Source organism: Canis lupus, chromosome 11 (genome assembly GCF_011100685.1).
Source record: "Canis lupus familiaris isolate Mischka breed German Shepherd chromosome 11, alternate assembly UU_Cfam_GSD_1.0, whole genome shotgun sequence".
In the NCBI taxonomy this organism is placed as follows: domain Eukaryota; kingdom Metazoa; phylum Chordata; class Mammalia; order Carnivora; family Canidae; genus Canis; species Canis lupus.
This window is the reverse complement of record NC_049232.1, coordinates 63,711,967-63,717,966: the sequence shown is the minus strand read 5'-3', so window position 1 is coordinate 63,717,966 and position 6,000 is coordinate 63,711,967. Positions and strand designations below refer to the sequence as shown.

At 42.2% G+C, this 6,000-nt stretch overlaps 1 long non-coding RNA gene across 1 annotated transcript in view; it reads right to left on the bottom strand.

Moving 5' to 3' along the window:
• Positions 1-1,376: 1,376 nt before the first annotated feature.
• LOC119873965 overlaps positions 1,377-6,000 on the bottom strand; it is a 29,787-nt gene continuing 25,163 nt past the window's right edge. The window contains exons 4-7 of the long non-coding RNA XR_005367104.1: positions 5,294-5,453; positions 4,793-4,915; positions 3,594-3,659; positions 1,377-1,437 (exon numbers count right to left, since the gene is read on the bottom strand). This is a non-coding gene — a long non-coding RNA (uncharacterized LOC119873965). The remainder of the gene's footprint in view (positions 1,438-3,593; positions 3,660-4,792; positions 4,916-5,293; positions 5,454-6,000) is intronic.

The following is a 6,000-nucleotide window of genomic DNA, read 5'->3' as shown; positions in this document are numbered from 1 at the left end:
TTCAGAGAGATCATGATAGTCACTCTCTTGTAGGATGGTTTCAAAGTTTAGAGCTAACACATGTAGGGCCCTGAGACGTGAACCTGGCTCACATTAGGTGCCCAGCCATCGTGACCATGACCGTAATCATGTTGTGGCTGCTGTTTGTCACCACAGGTGCTGTCACCCAGCGCCTGCTTCCCTCCAGGCCTCCTCCCATCTTTCCCCTCACATACAATTGGCATTCCAGCACGTGGACCTACTTGCAGTTACTGGAAGTTACCAGTAACTCCATACTCTCGTAGGCCTCTGGGCGATCGCTCAGGCTTCCATTTTTGGTAAACCTCCTCCACCATTTTGTAGGTTTCCTGCAATTGTCACAAATTACCACAAGCTTGGTGGGTGGAAAAAACACACATTTATTACCTTACACGTTTGGAGGACAGAAGTCCAACACAGAGCTGCGTTCCTTTCCAGGGCTCTCGTGTACAATCCCTTTCCTCACCTTTCCTAGGCAGTCTTCATCCCTTGGCTCGTGGCCCCTTCCTCCATCTTCAAAGGCAGCAACAGTGGCTCTGTGTTCTCCCACCACATCCCTCTGACCATATGTCTGTCTCTGCATCTCCCCCAGAACTTAGCAAGGAAAGGAAGGTTCTCTATTTTTAAGGACTCCTGTGACGAAATGGGGCTCACCTGGATAATCCAGGGCACTCTCCCCACCTGAAGGCCTTAATCTTAGTCACATGCGCAAAGTCCCTTTTCTTCTGCATGAGGCTAAGGTTGAGCACATGGACATCTTTTGGGGAGGAGCACATTATTCTGCTTCCTACATCTATTAAATTCTTGCCTTTTCAAATCTCATCTTAGACATCACTTCTCTGAGCATTTTCCGATTCCTCGGGCAGAATAAGGCATTTGTTTGTGCTCCCAGGACTTTGAAAATATGCTTCTTTTGTATGCTTGACCACAATATTTTGCAGTAATTGGCTTAGATAATTGCTGATCCCACAAAATTTTAAGAGCTGAGACTGGATTTTGTTCACATTTTTCTGTTCCCAGTGCCTGATATGAGCCTCAGCACTGCTTGTTAAATAAATGAAACTTCCATCTTAAGACCTAGTGCCTCTGCCAGTAGAAATACCACCCAAAACTCGAGGAAAAGATCTGGTTTCATATTTAATGATAATAACTAATAAGCTTTCTGCATCTGAGTTTTCATAGTCATCTCTGTTGTTTTCATTTTTATTACAACCCTACAACGAAGGCAAATAGGTCGTCACTTAGTAATTGAGAAGAATGAAACTCAGAGAGGTTAAATACCTTGTCCAAAGTCATTCACAGAGTTAAGAGTTATTCATTGGCAAAGTGGAGAATCTTCAGAGCTGAATTATAAACCACATCAATTTATTTATTTATTTTTAGCCAGAAAAGCAGTATGATGATGACGAAGTGTTCATCCTGGAAAAAAACGTTCAAATTGGAGCCTTTAATGGCTAAAGAGCCATTAATTTGGAGCAGATGGTGGGGGAGCAAAAAAAAAAAAAAAATTTTTACCTGAAAGGGACACCTGGGGGACTCAGTTAAGTGTCTGACTCTTGGTTTCAGCTCAGGTCATGATTTAAGGGTCCTGAGATAGAGACCTGCATCGGGCTCTGTGCCCAGTGCAGAGTCTGCTTGAGAGTCTCTCCCTCTCCCTTTGCCCTCTCCCCCCATCTAAATAAATAAATAAATAAATAAATAAATAAATAATATTTTAAAAAGTTAGCTGAAAGAGTACAAACTTACAATAATCACAAAAATAATGGGTCTATTTCATAGAGGTCTATGAATAAAAATATTTCACAATGCTATATAATTATATTACAGAATAATGTGGAGTTCTAGCACAGGCAATCCAGACATACGTCCTACTCTAGTAGAAGTCATAGGAGACTCCTAACTCTGGGAAGCAAACAAGGGGTGGTGGAAAGGGAGGTGGGTGGGGGGGGTGGGGGTGACTGGGTGACGGGCAATGAGGGGGTCACTTCATGGGATGAACACTGGGTGTTATGCTATATATGGGTAAATTGAACTCCAATTAAAAAAGAAAAAAAAAAAAGAAGTCATAGGAGAAATGAGAAGCTCAAATGCTCCCAAGTGTCCCCAGCACGAGGTAGTGTGACATGCCATCAAGAGGCATGATGTGGGTCTGTGGGGGCTGAAATGAGTATGCAAGTCTAGCTGCCGGAACTAGAACACATGTTATAAAGAGTCTTTCATGTAGCAGCTTAATGGATGGTTAAGAATCGAAAGCGAGTAAATTTCCTCTTGTATAATTGTTTGGAAATAGTTCCTTTGGCCATTCAAAAAACTTCTTCCCCCAGTGAGGTGAAAGATCAACCAAATGGGGGATCCCCGGGTGGCTCAGCGGTTTAGCACTGCCTTCAGCCCAGGACGTGATCCTGGAGACCTGAGATCGAGTCCCACGTCGGGCTCCCTGCATGGAGCCTGCTTCTCCCTCTGCCTGTCTCTGCCTCTCTCTCTCTGCATGTGTGTGTCTCTCATAAATAAATAAAATCTTTAAAAAAAAATCAACCGAATAATTGTGCTTGCTATCACGTATTTGCTGATTGATACTTCTTTCTCATAAAGCAAAATGCAATCTTCAGTCACTGTCTGCACTGTGAAATTCCAAATCAATGGCTCTCAAGTGAATGCAGCGTCACAAGCATTGTTGCCTTCATGGTCTAAAAGCTCTTTCCCAAACAGGTAGAAGTTCAGTGATCACCTCCGTGTTCTTAACAGAAAACCGTAACTGCGCCTGGAGATGAATATTCTGAAAACTCATGTTGCAGTGTATACGGAGGATGTTCGTTGAAAGACTAAACATTTCCAACCCATCAAATATATCGACGCTGGCAAGTGAAGATGGGCTCTTATGTAAGAAAGGAATGAAGCCCTGGAGCTATCCCATTTCTCAACCATGCTGACCATAACGATGGCAAACTCAATAAAGAGTAGAGCAGGGACACCTGGGTGGCTCGGCAGCTCGGCGGTTGAGCGTTTGCCTTTGGCTCAGGACTTGATCCTGGAGTCCTGGGATCGAGTCCCCTATTGGGCTCCTTGCATGGAGCCTGCCTCTCTCTCTGCCTCTCTTTCTGTGTCTCTCGTGAATAAATAAATAAAATCTTTTAAAAATAAAAATAAAGGGTAGAGCAGGGGAAGCGATCATATGTGCCGATAAAGCCCCCTGACTCCCTCTCTCTTTGCAGCACACACAGGGCCAAACTAGTCCTCTGAGCTCATTCACTTTCATGGATCTTATCCTTCTCCATGCCCATCAAGACCCTTCTCAAACGTCACATCCTCCATGAAGCTTTCTTGGTATCCTCTGCAAAATGAAATGCCTTTCCTTTTGTGTTCTCATAGCCCTGAGTTCCTTTCAATCCATCGTTAGCTCTTTTTCCTCACTAGACCAATTTTCTCAAAGGCCAAATGCCCTTTTCATTTTTCATATCTGCTGCTGGTAACAGTAGGTCATGACATATAAAAGGTGTTTAATAAATGCTCGCTCAAATAAATCATATTATAGTTCAACATCATCATTCTAAAGGCCTACCCAGAAACCCACTTACCTTTGATGACTGTCTGCATAAATCCAAATACACACATACATCGCCTACTGTCAGGAATTTCTGAAACTGGAAAGTTATAATTAATGAGACCCAGATACACAATATATGAAACATGAAGGATGGACAATCTTGAAGTCAAGGAGGTACCACCACACCCCTCTCCACTTTATTGAGATGAAGCTGCTCCTTGTGGCCACATTTGGGTCATATCTATAATTTTTACCAGTGTACTTTATATTTTATGATTCAGTTATCTTTGTAATAAAAGAGTTTGCAATTACACAGTGACTCCTGCCTCACTAAATCAGAATTGGGCTGGATGCCAGGAATTCATTTTTTGGTTGCTTTCTTGAAACTCAAACCATTTTCCCAAAGAGACTTTTTAAACGTGTAGCTTCCCAAACTTTCCTGTGAAAATCTATTTAACTCCTTTATCCTCACCAATGCTTTTAGGAATATAAGTTCAGTGTTACTGAGTGGCTGATGGAAATATGCTTGCTAATGTAGAAATAGTAGCTGGATAGAGAAAGAAGCAGGGATGGAGCGGGTTTATACTTTGACTTAATTCAAATGTCAATTCTTCTAAGAAGTATTTCCTCATATTCCCATACCCAGGATGGGTTATGGATCTTATTAGTTGATTCCTTCAGTGTCTTGGGCTTGTTTTTCTCATAAGCCTATGATCCTCGGGTGCTGTATCCCCAGGGCCAAGAACAGAAGGTTCTGAATGAATGAATGACCAATTCTGGGCACCAGTGACTTGTAAATCCTCCTCTTGTTTAGTTACTCTTTGGTAAGATGCTATAGGAACCAGCGGAGGCCAGTCTAAGTCAAACATGGAATTTACTATAATGAGGGAATTGCTCAGATCTCCAATTGGATGTGCTCTTGAGAGACTCCAGGCAACAGGCTAGATCCCTAAACAGCCTCTTAAGTCAGTAACTTTTGGGTGACTCTTAACCATTTTATTTAGTCCTTGTGTGACTCTGCTTAAGTTTCAAATACCAGGATTGGCTTCAAGGGGTTTAGGAGAGGTTGGGGGAATGATGAAGGAAAAGTAGTTCCCCAAATAAAAAAAGGGAGATCGGGAAAGGAATGGTAAGTAGGAAAAAACAAAGCAGGATTTTGCACCAGCTTATTTTCCTGAGAAAGTATATCCCACTGTTCTATTTATAGAGACTTTAGATCCTGGAGGTCACCTGCAAGGTCATGCTTCAGTTTTTCATACAGTATCTCCAACCAAGATAAGAGTTCTCCGGTAACAGGGATTGCCTTTCTTAAGCCAATCAGTCCAGCTTAATTTTTCCTCCAGAATCCTTTGGCTGTTGAGAAAAAATTATCTATCTATCTATCTATCCAGCTATCCACCCATCTATCCTTCATCTATCTGTTCCTTTTATTGAGTTGAAATCTGCCTCCTGGAAGCCTCTGCCCATTTCAACCCCTCTCCCCATCCCAGGACAAATTAGCTACCTCTTCCAGAGGGCAATCCCTGAGCCTTGACTTGGTGCCTTTAAAACTACGTGACCCATATATCCCACCACATGGCACTACTGGTATATTGCCCCTCACTAGGCAGGACTCACATTACTGCGTACACATACCCCTCCACTTTTGGCCTTTTGGTGCTTTCTAAGGTTTGTACCTGTATCTCTCCCTGGTTCTGCCCACCCTTGAATGGTTCGTGTACTTCAGCCCACCTCTCCGAGCTCCTGCTTCCAGAGCACCGTCCTCACCAAGTGTTCTCATTCTCTCTTGCATCAAGGGTGTCAGCTTTGCCATTAGGCAGATCTTGTTCCAATCTGGCTCCAAGGCTTACTCTTCATATTTCCAGAGAGCAAATGCTTCAACTCTCTTGATCTGTAATATGACATAATGCATACATTTAGCAGGCTGCTTATGAATTGTATGGAATAATGGGTTTAAGAAAATTGTTATAATACTTTGAAAGTAGGTGATTAACAGATAGTAGCTGTTACAATGGTCTTTTTAAATATTGATTTTATCCTTTACAAAATTATTGAAGTTATACTTTATCCGGTTATATATGTGTATATAAACTCCTGAAAGATTCTCTCCTAGAATGGTATTGGTAGGCCAAGGAGTTCACACATTTTCCATTTTAGTAAATCTTAATAAATTACTATTATTGAAAATAAGCATTATCAATTATAATCATGTTCATAGTATATAAGACTTGCTACTTCTCCATACCCTTATTTTTTTTAAAGATTTTATTTATTTATTCATGAGAGACACACACACACAGAGAGAGAGAGAGAGAGAGAGAGGCAGAGACACAGGCAGAGGGAGAAGCAGGGTCCATGCAGGGAGCCTGACGTGGGACTCGATCCCAGGTCTCCAGGATCATGCCCTGGGTTGAAGACGGTGCTAAACCGCTGAGCCA